The sequence below is a fragment of the Chiloscyllium plagiosum genome, unplaced genomic scaffold (assembly GCF_037043375.1).
Source record: "Chiloscyllium plagiosum isolate Xiang-an unplaced genomic scaffold, Cpla_swu_hap1 HiC_scaffold_5, whole genome shotgun sequence".
NCBI classification, from domain to species: Eukaryota; Metazoa; Chordata; class Chondrichthyes; order Orectolobiformes; family Hemiscylliidae; genus Chiloscyllium; species Chiloscyllium plagiosum.
In genome coordinates, this window is record NW_028270143.1 from 117,225,393 (window position 1) to 117,240,616 (window position 15,224).

The following is a 15,224-nucleotide window of genomic DNA, read 5'->3' on the forward strand; positions in this document are numbered from 1 at the left end:
CGCCCTCAAGGGGCCTGCCCGAGTGTAGAAGTCTTTTCAAATTTGGAGGTCAGTTAACAGGCGAGAAGAACAAGGTAACTGACTTGCGAATTGTAAAAGCAAGTTCACCCTTCCTGTATTCAGTTTAAATTGGTAACACTTCAAGTGTTCAACTGTGCGTAGATAAGATATCAAATGGATCCCTTCAAAATATATGTCCAGATTTTTAAACATTGATCTTTTTTTCCTTTTTATGAATAGCTATTGATTATTATAGCTCATTTAAATGTATTCTGACCTGGTTTATTAATTTTCCGGATTAACCTGTTCAGAGATGTTATGATACATCCCTGGAAACAAGTGGGTCTTGAACTTGGGCTTCCTAGCGCACTACAATTGCGCCGAAAGAGCCCTTCTTTCCTAAGCCTTTTTATACGCACACTCAGGCCTGGTTTATGAGTGCTAATTTAAATCCATTCCATTTAGGTTTATAAATGTTGAAATCCACCCTATTGTTTATTAACATTGGGCTAAATCAAACATATCTTAGGTATCAATCTTAAAGAATTCGGTTTCCTTTCTTTACCATTTATTTATTTGTTAGTCTATACTTTTCAGAATCCTACCATTTATTCCCAAACATTTTGTACACTAATTCACATTTGTGTAGATTGAATTCTATTAGTTACTTGTCTGCCCATCTAAATTGCTATACTTATCAGAATTGTTATTATTCTTTTAATAGTAGAGGCAAGTAAAAATTGAGGCACTAGAGATTGGACAATTATTTGGGTAAAAATAATGTGTTAGGGTATGGGATAAACGCAGAAGATTGGCATTAAGTACTGCTGTAGGGACCTGGGTTTAGTTACAGCCTTAGATGACTGACTGGAGTTTGCACATTCTTCCCGTGTCTGTGCAGGCTTCCTCTGGTTGCCCTTGTTTCCTCCCACAGTCCAGGGATGTGCAAGCTTGGTGGATTAGCCATGGGAAATGCAGGGTAATGGGGCTTGGTCAGACAGGTTAATCTGGGTGGGATGCTCTTTGGTGTGGACTCGATGGGCCGAATAGAGATTCTATAATTCTATAAGAGCCTGTGCGCACAAGACTGGCCAAATGGCCTCTTTGTGCACCCTAAGACTTCTGTAATTCTGTAACTATTTGCAATCTGTAGTTTTCTTCATTTAATATTTTTAAGGCAAGACGTTGATAGTTTCTTTTCAGATAAGGAAATCGAAGGTTATTGGTAGGAATGTGGAATTCAGAACACGAACAGATCAGCCAAGGTCTTAAACGATGGAGGGTAGGGTTAAAAGTGGAAATAATAGTAAGAAGGCAAAATTAAAGGCTTTTAAGTTGAATGTGCATTGTGTTCTGAACAAAATAGATAAATGAACTGCACAAATACAGGTTAATGGGTATGATCTTACAGCAATTACAGTGACAGAGTTATAAGGAGATTAAATCTGGTAAGTAAATATTCTGGGGTTTGAGACTTTTCAAAAGAACATGCATGACCGAAAATGTTCGGGGGTAGCATCCAGAGGTAACTGAGAGATTGCTGTCTCCTTTGTTTTCACAGACTCAGAGTCATAGAGATGTACAGCATGGAAACAGACCCTTCGGTCCAACTTGTCCATGCCAACCAGATAGCCCAACCCAATCTAGTCCCACCTGCCAGCACCTGGCCCACATCCCTCCAAATACTTCCTATTCATATACCCATCCAGATGCCTTTCAAATGTTGCTATTGTACTAGCCTCCACCACTTCCTCTGGCAGCTCATTCCATACAAGTACCACCCTCTGCGTGAAAAAATTGCCCCTTAGGACTCTTTTATATCTTTCCTCTCTCACCCTAAACCTATGCCCTCTAGTTCTGGACTCCCCCACCTCAGGGAAAAGACCTTGTCTATTTATCCTATCCATGTCCTCATAATTTTGTAAACCTCTATAAAGTTACCCTTCAGCCTCCGATGCTCCAGGGAAAACAGTCCCAGCCTGTTCAGCCTCTCCCTATAGCTCAAATCCTCCAACCCTGGCAACATCCTTGTAAATCCTTTCTGAACCCTTTCAAGTTTCACAACATCTTTCCGATAGGAAGGAGGCCAGAATTGCATGCAATATTCCAACAGTGGTCTAACCAATGTCCTGTACAATCGCAATATGACCTCCCAACTCCTGTACTCAATACTCTGACCAATAAAGACAAGCATACCAAACGCCTTCTTCACTATCCTATATACTTATGACTCCACTTTCAAGGAGCTATGAACCTGCACTCCAAGGTCTCTTTGTTCAGCAACACTCCCGAGGACCTTACCATTAAGTGTATAAGTCCTGCTAAGATTTGCTTTCCCAAAATGCAGCACCTTGCATTTATCTGAATTAAACTCCATCTGCCACTTCTCAGCCCATTGGCCCATCTGAACAAGGTCCTGTTGTAATCTGAGGTAAACTTCTTCACTGTCCACTACACCTCCAATTTTTGTGACATCTGCAAACTTACTAACTATACCTCTTATGCTCACATCCAAATCATTTATATAAATGACAAAAAGATCCAGCACCGATCCTTGTGGCACTCCACTGGTCACAGGCCTCCAGTCTGAAAAACATCCCTCCACCACAACCCTCTGTCTTCTACCTTTGAGCCGGTTCTGTACCCAAATGGTGAGTTCTCCCTGTATTCCGTGAGATCTAACCTTGCTAACCTTGTCGAATGCCTTACTAAAATCCATACAGATCACACCTATTGCTCTGCCCTCATCAATCCTCTTCGTTACTACTTCAAAAAACTCAATCAAGTTTGTGAAACATGATTTCCCACGCACAAAGCCATGTTGACTACCCCTAATCAGTCCTTACCTTTCCAAAGACGTACATCCTGTCCCTCAGGATTCCCTCGAACAACTTGCCCACCAGCGACGTGAAGCTCACTGGTCTATAGTTCCCTGGCTTGTCCTTACCACCCTTCTTAAACAGTGGCACCACGTTAGTCAACCTCCAATCTTCCGGCACCTCACCTGTGACTATCGATGATACAAATATCTCAGTAAGAGGCCCAGCAATCACTGCCCTAGCTTCCCACAGAGTTCTAGGGTACACCTGATCAGGTCCTGGGGATTTATACACTTTTATGCGTTTCAAGACATCCAGCACTTCCTGTTCTGTAATATGGACATTTTGCAAGATGTCACCATCTATTTCCCTACATTCTATATCTTTCATCTCCTTTTCCACAGTAAGTACTGATGCAAAATACTCGTTTAGTATCTCCCCATTTTCTGTGGCTCCACACAAAGGCCGCCTTGCTGACCTTTGATGGGTCCTATTCTCTCCCTAGTCACCTTTTTGTCCTTAATGTATTTGTAAAAACCCTTTGGATTTTCCTTAACTCTATTTGCCAAAGCTATCCCATGTCTCATTTTTGCCCTCTTGATTTCCCTCTTAAGTATACTCCTACTCTTCTAAGGATTCACTCGATCTATCCTGTCTATACCTGACATATGCTTCCTTCTTTCTCTTAACCAAACCCTCAATTTCTTTAGTCATCCAGCATTCCTTAAACCCACTATCCTTTCCTTTCAGCCTAACAGGAATATACTTTCTCTGGACTCTCGTTATCTCATTTCTGAAGGCTTCCCATTTTCCAACTGTCCCTTTCCCTGTGAACATCTGCCCCCAATCAGCTTTTGAAAGTTCTTGTGTAATACTATCAGAATTGGCCTTTCTCTAATTTAGAACTTCAACTTTCTGATCTGGTCTATCCTTTTCCATCACTCTTTTAAATCCAATAGAATTATGGTTGCTGGTCCCAAAGTCTTCCACCACTGACACCTCAGTCACCTGCCCTGCTTTATTTCCCAAGAGTAGGTCAAGTTTTGCACCTTCTCTAGTAGGTACATCCACAAAGTTTTATGGAGACATGCCTCATACCTGCTATACCTGACTCTGCGTGGACTGCACAATGTTCTCAGGTAATGCAAATGGTGATAGGTTCTGCCTCCTATCAACACCTCTTGGTGCTCAGATGCAGCAACACTGATCAGCTACTGCTGTTTAAACCTAGAATGTCTTACAGCAAAATGCCATCCCTATTTCTTGCCGTGCCAGTTTACTTCCACCATCCTGACAGCAGTTGACATGTTGTTACGACATGGGGTAAACTCCTGTGCTAATTTAAACCAGCCACACAGAAAGGTTCACCTCATGCCGTAATCTGTTAAAATTCAAGAGACAAAGAACTACTCCAGAGGTCACTATTTAAAGTAAAAATTAACAATTTTATTCTTTAAGTCCAACAGAGAATATTAAAACCAACAACTATTTACAACTCGTTTCTCTTATACCTTATCTTTTACCTCCCACTCTACAATACTGGTCCGATAGAAAATCCCGATGAGGATTTCAAAAAACAATGATGATGTTTCAAAACTAGTCAGCTTTGTCGATTTTCTTTGTAGATTTTCCTCTAGGTTGGTTTTGATGTTGTGCTGTGCAAACTTCTTATAGACAGGTAGCTTTCAGAGAGCTGTTAAACTAGCAGTCTATATTTGTGGATTCCTTCGCAGTTCTCCTTCTTACTGTTCAAAATGTCTGGTTTTATGCCCCAAAACATCAGAAAGTATTAAAACCAATGAAACAATCAAAATATTAAATTCAAATTTGATTGGATTTTGGTATCTTGGGTCATAATTTAAACTGATTGGCTGAATTTGAATTTGTTTTTCGTTTCATGGCAACTCATCTGCAGGTATTGTTTCAACCACGTGTTACATTTTTACTTTGTTCAGAACTCTCTGTGCTTTGTCAGTCCTTGCTAGTTTTTCAACTCTCTTAAAGGTACAGTACACTTCTACACCTTCATAACAGTACCACCCCAGCAGAAGTGAAGAATGCTCTGGATGAAATTTGCACTGCCACAAATGCTCTGGAGACAAAATTCCCTGAGGCTTTATTTAACTTGACTGGTGACTTTAACCAGGCCAACCTCGAGAAGGTGCTACCAAAGTACCAGCAACATGGCCCTGCCACACCAGATGATCGAACATCCTTGACCACTGCTACACACCCAACAAAGACACCTGCCAATCTATACCCCACACACACTTTGAAAATCAGATCACAATGCTATGTTCTTCTTCCCAGCTTACAAGCAGAAGTTGAAACGAGAGGACCCCCTCACGGAAAGTAGTACAATGCTGGTCCGAGGCAGCGGAAGAGCTCCTCTCGGACTGCTTGGAATCAGTGAATTTGACCATATTCAAGAATTCAGCAGACAACCTAGGCAAGTATGCCACCACCATCACGGACTACTTTTGCAAGTCCATAGAGGACTGTGTACCGAAGAAGTCAATTCATGTGTTCCCCAATTGGAAACCTTGGATGAACCGGGATATCCACTACCTACTGAAGACCAGGCATGCAGCATTCAAGTTGGACGACCCAGAACTAGAAAGGAAGTCCAGATATGACCTCTGCAAAGTCATTGAAGATGCCAAGAGGCAGGACTGGATCAAGTTAAAGGCCCAAACTAACCCTACAGACATCTGCTGCCTTTGGCAAGGCCTATGCAACATAATGGGATGCAAAATGAAGCAGAACAAAATAGCAGACAGATACATCCCTCTCTAATGCACTCAATGCTTTTTATGTTTGGTTTGAGCAGAATGCCAGTGGCGTGGTGTCATTTGACCCAGATGCACCTGTTCCCTCTGTCACTGCTGCAGACATCAGATCAGTCTTACTGAGAGTAAGCCCAAGGAAAGAAACTGTCCCAGATGGAGTCCCAGCCGTGCACTCAAACCCTGTGACATCTTTAACCCCTCCTTGGTACAGTCTGAAGACCCCACTGCTTCAAGAAGACCACCATCATCTCAGTACTAATGACTACCGTCCAATGGTTCTGACTTCCAGAATCATGAACTGCTTGAAGAGGTTAGTCATGACCCACATCAACTCCACCCTCCCTGCCTGCCTTAATCCCTTGCAATTTACCTCCTGCTGAAACAGCTCCGCAGCAGATGCCAATTCCCTCGTCCTACATTCATCCCTGGAACATCTGGATAACAAGTACACCTACATCAGGCTGCTACACATTGCCTTCAACAATATATTCCCCACCAGACTAATCCCAAAACCCCCGAGAGTCAGTTCCTGGCTCTGCCCACTTCAACTGGATACGCAGCTTCCTGACCACAGACCACAATCAGTGAAGATAGACAACAGCACCTTCTCCATGATAATCATCAACACTGGTGCCCTGTAACGATGTGTACTCAGTTCCCTACTGTATTTACTGTATACACAATTGTGTAGCCAAATTTCATATGAATGTCATCTATAAGTTTGTTGATGGTACAAACAATGATGAGTCAGAATACAGGAAGGAGATAGAATGATTGCAATGTCAGCAAAACCAAAGAGCTGATCTTTGACTTCAGGAAGAAAGGAGGAGGACACGTCCCTCTCTACAACAATAGAGCTGAGGTGGAGAGGGTAGAGAGCATGAAGTTCCTAGGAGTGACGACAATCAACAAAATGTCCTGGATCTCCCGTGTAGATGCAGCAGTCAAGAAGGTACAACAACACCTCTTGTTCCTCAGGAAGCTTAAGAAATTTGGCATGTCCATAATGATGCTCACCAACTTTTACAGATGCACCATAGAAAGCATTCTATCTGGGTGCATAATGGCTTGGTACAGCAACTGCTCCGCCCAGGGCCGTCAGAAACTACAGGACGTTGTGTATAAAGCCCAGGCCATCACGGAAGACAAGCTCCCATTGATGGACTCCATCTACACTTTTCGTTGCCGTAGTAAGACTGCTAACATCATCAAATAGCCCTTCCACCTTGATAATATTCTCTTCTAACCTCTTCCATCAGGCATAAGATGCAGAAGCTTGAACACATGCACCAACCGGTTCAAGAACAGCTTCTATGCAGAACGGATGTCTCTAATTTCAAATCTTGCTTTTGTGCACCTCCTGTGCAGTCATACAGTCATAGTGTCATCGAGTAATACAGCGTGGAAATAGGCCCTTCAGCCCAAACTGGTCCATGCTGACCAAGATGCCCACTCTGCTAGTTCCATTTGGTTCATATCCCTCTAACCCCTTCCCATCCATGTACCTATCCAAATGTTTTTTAAATGTTGCTATTGGACCTGCCTCAACCACTTCCTTTGGCAGCCCATTCCATATATGCACCAGTCTCTATGTGAAAAAGTTGCCCCTCAGGTTATTCCTAAATCTTTCCCCTCTCTCACCTTAAAACTATGGCCTATAGTTTTCAATTCCCCATCCCTGGGAAAAAGACTATATGCATTCATCATATCTATGCTGGCATGATTTTATACACTTCAATAAGGTCACCCTTCACTCTCCTACATTCCAAGGAATAAAGTCCTATCCAGACCAACCTCTCCTTAGGCCAACTAGTCCTGACAACATCCTCATATATCATCTTTGCACTCTTTCCAGTTTAACTATGTCTTTCATTTAACAGGGTGACCAAAACTGTAAACAATACTCCACGTCGGCCTCACTAACGACTTATATAACTGTAACGTAACAACCTACTCCTAATCTCATACCTCGACCGATGATGCTAATTGCCATACCCTATCTACCTGTGATGCCGCTTTCAACAAATTATGTACCTGTACTCCTAGATCCCTCTGTTCCACTCCTAAGGACCTTAACATTTACTGTCTTACCTTGGTCTGATGTTCCAAAGTGCAACATCTTACGCTTAGCTGTATTGAATTGCATTTGCCAATCCTCAGCCCACTTCCTCAACTGATCAAGAGCCATCTGTAATTTTTGATAATCTTCCTCGCTATCAACGATACCTCCTAATTTTGTATCATCTGCAAACTTTCTGATCATGCCTTGTACATTCACATCCAGATCATTTATGTAAATTACAAATAACAAAGCTCTCAGCACTGACCTGTGTGGCACACCACTAGTCACGGGCCTCCAATTCGAGAAACAACCTTCAAACATCACTATCTGCTTTTTACCATTGAAGCCAGTTAGCTAGCTCTTGCCGGATCCCGTGCGACCTAAACTTCATGATTAGCTTGCCATTTGGGACCTTGTCAAAGGCCTTACTAAAGTCCATATGGACAACATCCACTGTCCTACGTTACCTTTTTGAAAAACTCTAAAAGATTTGTCAGGCATGACTTCCTGCACACAAATCCATGCTGACTATCCCTAATCAGACCATGACTATCCAAATGTTATCTTTTATGCCTTGCTCTGCCTAAGTACCGTATGATCTATGTCCTTGATTGCTATGATCTACCTGTATTGCTCTCAAAATGAAACTTTTCACTATACGTTGGTACATGTGACAACAACAAATCAAATGTCAGTTGACTGGAAGGCTGGTTTGCATGTCAGAGTGGGTTCAATTTCTCATACCAGCTGAGGTTATCATGAAGGTCCCTCCTTCTCAACCTGTCCTCTCACCTGAGACATGGTGACCCATTAGATTAAACCACCATCATTTATCTGTCTTTAATAAGAGAGCAGCCCTATGGTCCCCTGGAACTATGACGACTTTTCCAGGAGGGAATATGTTGGATAACAAGAAATTATCTTGAATCAGAGGTTTTGTAATTATGTGTATGAAGTTAGGAAATAAAAAGGGAAAGAACACACTGGTATGAATATTCTATAGGTCCTCTAACAGTAGCTAAGCAGTGGGACAGAGAATAAATAAGGAGCTAATGAGGGCTTGTACCAAAGTCAGTACATTAATCATAGGTACTTTAATGTAGATTGTACATTGAGGTAATCAATTTGGCAAGGAGGCCATGAGGAAGAATTCATAGTGTTTTTGGGACAGTTTTCTCGATCAATATATTGTGGATCCAACTAGGGTTAAGGCTATTTTGGATCTGGTGATGTGTAATAAGGCAGCTTTAATACATTATGTCAGAGAAAAAGATCCCCTTAGAAACAGAAACTATAACATGGTAGAATTTAGTATTCAATTTGAGAGGGAGGAACTTGGTCAGAAACAACTGTGCTAAACTTAAATAAGGGCAATTACAAAGGCTGCATTCATCTCAGACTCTGAAGTTTCCTTGACCTGAGATGGAGGGAGAGAACCTACAGTTTCTGACAGGCCTTCTGGTGGTTCTGAGGGGCCAGATATGTTTTTCTCGTGTTCCATTTGTGAGGTAACAGCTTTCAGGTGATCCACATGTTTGTACAGGACTGACTCACCTACCTGAACTTTAAGTCACGGGATCTGACCTCACATTCACTACTCCTCATACCCATATAGGGCCATTTCCATGGTTCCGGTAACAAATTTTGTCCCCTGCATTAAATTGTCTCTCTCACTTAGAGGAGAAATGTGGCTATTTGACTTCAAGAAATATTCAATCTTCCCGTTGTCCATGACCAATACTCCTAGAAGCCCATGTATTGCGAATGATTCTCAATTGTCATCCCTGAGTTTGCCGAACAGACTTAATACACATTCACCCATTTTGGATGATATCTATAATGACAAGGAACATTGAGCCCATGAAAGGACCGGCACAGTCGAGATGTGACCAAGTGCAGGGTTACCCGGCCATTCCCATGAATGTGGGGCTACTGCTGGCAATTTTTGTCCTTTTTGGAAGTCCAGATACTGCCCCACCGACGCAGCTACATCAGCATCAAACCCTAACCACCAGACATAGCTTCTTGCTAGCATCTTCATCTTGGAAACCCTGGTGGAATCCAGCCAGTATCTGGCGGTGACCTTTACACGGGACAAACGCTCTTGCATCCCAAAGTAATATACCATCCTCTACAGTGATCTGGTTCCACCGAATCCAGAAAGGTTTCAGTCCTGGTTGTGATGGCTCTTCTATCTCCCCAAATACCACCAACTGTTTTAGTTTTGCTTGGACAGACTTTTTTGTGTCCACAGATATTGTCAGTGGCGACTGGAAGGGTATCCAGAAAGTGTAAAACCAGAATGGACTGTTCCAGGGGAGGCACCACCAGTGGAGTATATACCAGTGGGAGGTGGCTGAAGACATCCGCATTAGTGACTTGGCTTCCTGGAGGTGTTCTATCTTGTACGTGCTGAGAATAAGTGCCCATTGTTAAAATCTGCCAGAAACTATTGGGGTGGGGGCACCAACTTGTCTTCCTTCAGTAGTCCTAGCATGGGTTTGTAATCTGTTATTATGAAAATTTCCCATCCATACAGTTACTAGTGGAACTTCTTCACATCAAAAATGACTGCCAACCCTTCCTTCTCTGTCTGGGCAAACCTACGTTCAGTATCACCCAGAGTCCGGAGAGCATATGCTATTGTACGTTTCTCTCTATTGGGCCACCGGTGAGCTAACACTACCCGGATACCATACAGGAGCCATCTCATGTCAGTACTACCTCTTGCTTAATGGGCTATTACCTTAGGTGACAACAACTACTTTTTCACGTCCCTGAAGGCTACATCTTGGCTGGGTGACCATTTCCAAGGCTGACCCTTTTTAAATAGCAGGTGAAAAGGTGGGAAGATGGAGGCCAGGTTACATATTAATTTTCGATAATAATTTACTAACCCAAGGAAAGACCTAAGCTCTGGTACAGATGTGGGAGCTGAGGCTCCTTTGATTGCCCTCACTTGATTTTCCAACTGGTGTAACTCAGTTTTGCCAACTTTGCTTTCAAGTCCTCTCTGTGAGAGATTGGGGTATTTATCCAATTGCCAGAAGTGATTTACTGTTTGCATTAAATCTCCACAAAGGTGAACTGAGTCGTCAGGCTTCATAATCGATATGACCGGTGCTGCTCATTCTGCAAACTGCAGCCTCCTGATGTCCTTTGCTCTCCAGCCTCCTGATGTCCGCCTTTACTTGTGTCCGCAATGCAAATGGTATTGGGCAGGGGTCAACATGTAAAGTGGCTTTGGCAGCTTTGATAGTCCCAAGCCTTTCCTGAAAATCACCTGGGTATTTCACTAGGATTTCACTGATGCAGCCATTTTCTAATCGGAAAATGTTGAGCCAATCTAGGTGAATCTTTCTCAACCAATTCCCTCCCAATAGACTCGGTCTCAAGCGTCTTACTACCATCAGTGGTAACTGCACCAATGGCTTCTCATATGAGACCAAACTCATATTTTTAATTTGCAATGGTTCTCCAGTGTATGTTCTCAGTTGGCTGAGATCTTGTGCAAACATAAAGGTTTGAGACTGGAACAAATCTTGTTAAAGACAAGGTCTGCAACCACAGACACAGCTGCGCTGGCATCACCCTCCATGGGAACTGGATGATCATTTACCCAAACATTAATTTTAATTGGTTCTGGATGTAGGTTTACTCACTGAACTGGAAGGTCATTTTCAGATGGTTCGTCACCATACTAGGTAATATCTTCAGTGAGCCTCTGAATGAAGCACTGGTGGTGTAGCCCGCTTTCTATTTATATGTTTGGGTTTCCTTGGGATGGTAATGTCATTTCCTGTGGTGATGTCATTTCCTGTTCTTTTTCTAAGGGGGTGGTGAATGGGATTCAAGTCAATGTGTTTGTTGATAGAGTTCCGGTTGGAGTGCCATACTTCTAAGAATTCTCGTGTGTGTCTCTGTTTGGCTTGAATTACAGAAGCAATCATCCCAATATCCACAAACAAAGCTGCATTAGAACATTGTTTCAATGATCCAGCACACACTGTAGCACAGAGGATCTACGCAGAACAGAGGAAAATCATCAATACAGTATATTCAAAAAGAGCGGGTACCAATGAACACAGTCTGCCGTTTCTCAACAACAAATCCAAACAAGCACACAAAACACGTCCAGAAATTCTAGTCACACTCCCTTACATCAAAGGCATCTCGGAAATGACTGCCAGATCCCTTGGCATCATGGTAGCCACAAAGCCACCAACAAACTAAAACAGTAGCTAATGAACTTGAAAGACCCTATACAGACAACAAGCAAAACTAAGTTTTCTTACTCAAGTCAGGCCTTGTAGGACTCCTTTGCTAACTTGAGTCTGCATATTGGCAGCAACTTCAATGGCTTGCCAGTGTGGATCCTGAAGAACGATTTAGCAACTTGGCTGAGGTTCGGCTTTGATATGGGGTTCTGCTGTGGACATTGCAAGGGTCTGGCTGCTCAGGATATGCCTGGCATGAGGGTAAAGTGGTTTTCCTCAAGCTCAGTTCAATAGGTGAGGTCGTCCACTTCCATTGGGATGCCCTATAATTCTCATGCTCCACTTGCTGCATTTTCTAATGACAAAGCCAGTTGTAGTGCCTGTTTAAAGACCAGTGGAACTTCAGCTAGTAGATGCTTTTGCATGGTTATACCATTAATCCTAAATACCAGCGTCTCATTTGGGGTTAACCCAAAATCATGTTCCTCTGCCAGTCATGTTAACCCCGCTAAACATCCTGATATGGATTCCCCCAGTACTCTTGTCGAGAGAGGGAGTCATAATTTACTAAGTTAAAAATCACACAATGCCAGGTTACAGTCCAACAGGTTTATTTGGAAGCACTAACTTTTGGAGTGCAGCTCCTTCTGAAGAAGTAGCGGTCCAAAAGCTAGTGCTTCCAAATAAACCTTTTGGACTGTAAGCTGGTGTTATGTGATTTTTAACTTTGTACACCCCTGTCCAACACCGGCATCTCCAAACCATGGTTTGCTAAAGAAGGTGAAGCTCTTGTCAAGAGGAAGAAGAAGGTTATGTGAGGATGAGATGTGAAGGCTCAGTTAGGGGGATTGAAAGTTATAAGTTAGCTAGAACAGATCTAAAGAGAGGGCTAAGAAGAGTCAAGAGAGGACATGAGAAGTTGTTGGCGAATAAGATCAAGGAAAACCCTAAGGCCTTCTGTAGCTATATCAGGAATAAAATAATGCCTAGAGTAAGATTAGGGCCAATGAAAGATAGTAATGGAAAGTTGTGTGTGGAATCTGAGGACTTTGGAGAAGCACTTAATGAATACTTTTTGTCAGTACTCACATTGGAAAAGGGCAATGTTAGTGAGAATACACAGATAGAGGCTACAAGATTAGATGGGATTGAAGTTGACAAAGATTTTAGCAATTTTGGAAGATCTGAAAATAGATAAGTCCCCTGGGCCGGATGGGATTTATCCTCGTATTCTCTGGTAAGCCCGGGAGGAGATTGCAGAGCCTTTGGCTTCGATCTTTGTCATAATTGTTGACAGCAGTAGTGCCAGAAGACTGGAGGATAGCAAATGTTGTTCCCTTGTTTAAGAAGAACCTTGGTAACTGTAGGCCAGTGAGCCTTAGTGAGGCCAGTGATGTTGTTGGTAAGGTATTGGAAATGGTTATAAGAGATTTTTAATTATGTGGAAAGGAATAATTTGATTAGGGACAGTCAACACGATCGTGCCACACTAACCTTATTGAGTTCTTCGAGAAGGTGACAAAACACGTGGATCAAGGTAAAGCGATTGATGTGGTGTATATGGACTTCAGTAAGGCGTTTGATAACGTTCCACATGGTAGGCTATTTGGGATTGGAGGTGATTTAGTGGTTTGGATTAGAAATTGGCTAGCTGAAAGAAGGCAGAGGGTGATGGTTGATGGGAAATGTTCATCTTGGAGCTCAGTTACCACTGGTGTGCCGCAAGGATCTGTTTTAGGGCTATTGCTGTTTGTCATTTTTATAAATGATCTTGATATGGGCGTAGATGAATGGGTTAGTAAATTTGCAGATGACACTAAGGTAGGCAGAGTTATGGATAGTACCGAAGGATGTTGTGGGTTACAGAGGGACATTGATAAGATGCAGAGCTAGGCTGAGAAGTGGTAAATGGAGTTTAATGCAGAAAAGTGTGAGGTAGATCACTTTGGAAGAAGTAACAAGAAGGCAGAGTACTGGGCTAATGGTAAAATTCTTGGCGGTGTAGATGTACAGAGAGGTCTTGGTGCATAAATCCCTGAAAGTTGTCATCCAGGTTGATAGGGTTGTTAAGAAGGCATACGGTGTGTTGGTATTTGGTAGGGGGATTGAGTTTCGAAGGCATGAGGTCATGTTTCATCTGTAAAAGACACTTAAGGCAGCACCTGGATTATTGCATGCAGTTTTAGTCACCGCATTATAGGAAGGATGTGGAAGCGTTGGAAAGGATTCAGAGGAGATTTACGAGGATGTTGCCTGGTATGGAAGGGAGGTCTTACGAGGAAAGCCTGAGGGAACTGAGGCTGTTTTTGTTGGAGAGAAGAAGGTTGAGAGGTGACTTATTTGAGACATATAAGATAATCAGAGGGTTGGATAGGTGGAAAATTAGAGCATTTTTCCTCGGATGTTGAAGGCTAACATGAGGGGACATAGCTTTAAACCGAGGGATGATAGATTTAGGACAGCTACCAGGGGTCATTTCTTCAGTCAGAGTAGTACGGGCGTTGAATGGCCTGTCTGCAACAGTAGTGGACTCGTTGATGTTAAGGACATTTAAATGGGCATTGGACATAAATATGGGTAATACTGGAACGGTGTAGGTTAGATGGGCATCAGATTATTTTCACAGGTCAGTGTAACATCAAGGGCCGAAGGGTTTTACTGCGCTGTAATGTTCTATGTTCTGAGAGCCAAATAAAATCAATAGAATCTCAGGATTAGAGGAGGTTTGGAGTCTTAATATTCCTTAACACCATCAACCTTTGGAAGACTTTAGTGTCTGGTGCTTCTGGGAAAGTTAAGCGCCTTATAACTGAAAATGCTGCAGGTCTGCAAGCAGTCCGAAGGATTACTCGTTGCTTTTTATCTGCCCCAATGTCGTTAGCCTGGAAAAGATATCACATTCTTTCCTCATACTTTATTGCCAGTCTTCGATGGCAGGATTAAATGAGTCATGCTTCTCAAATAAAGGCATAATGCCTGAAATTCTTACTCCAACTCCAAGATGGCTGTTGTGAACGAATGTTCTTCAGGCATATACTGTTTGACCACTCTCTTCACCACTGAAATAACTGCACAGAGGCCGGTATCCCGTCACCCAGTCACCCTTTATATACTTGTGCACAGTACACTGGCTATGGCCAGCCAGCCAGGAGTCAGTCTCCTGAACTGAAGAGATTCTAAATCCCCTGTTTGTATACTTTTTTTTTCCCCTGTAGCCAAGTCACCCTTTCTTTTGTAGTGCACAGTACATTGGCTGTGGCCAGCCAGCTCAAAGTCAGTCTCCTGAACTGAGGCGATTCTAAATTCCCTGTGTTACTTTTTATTGTATCAAACTGTA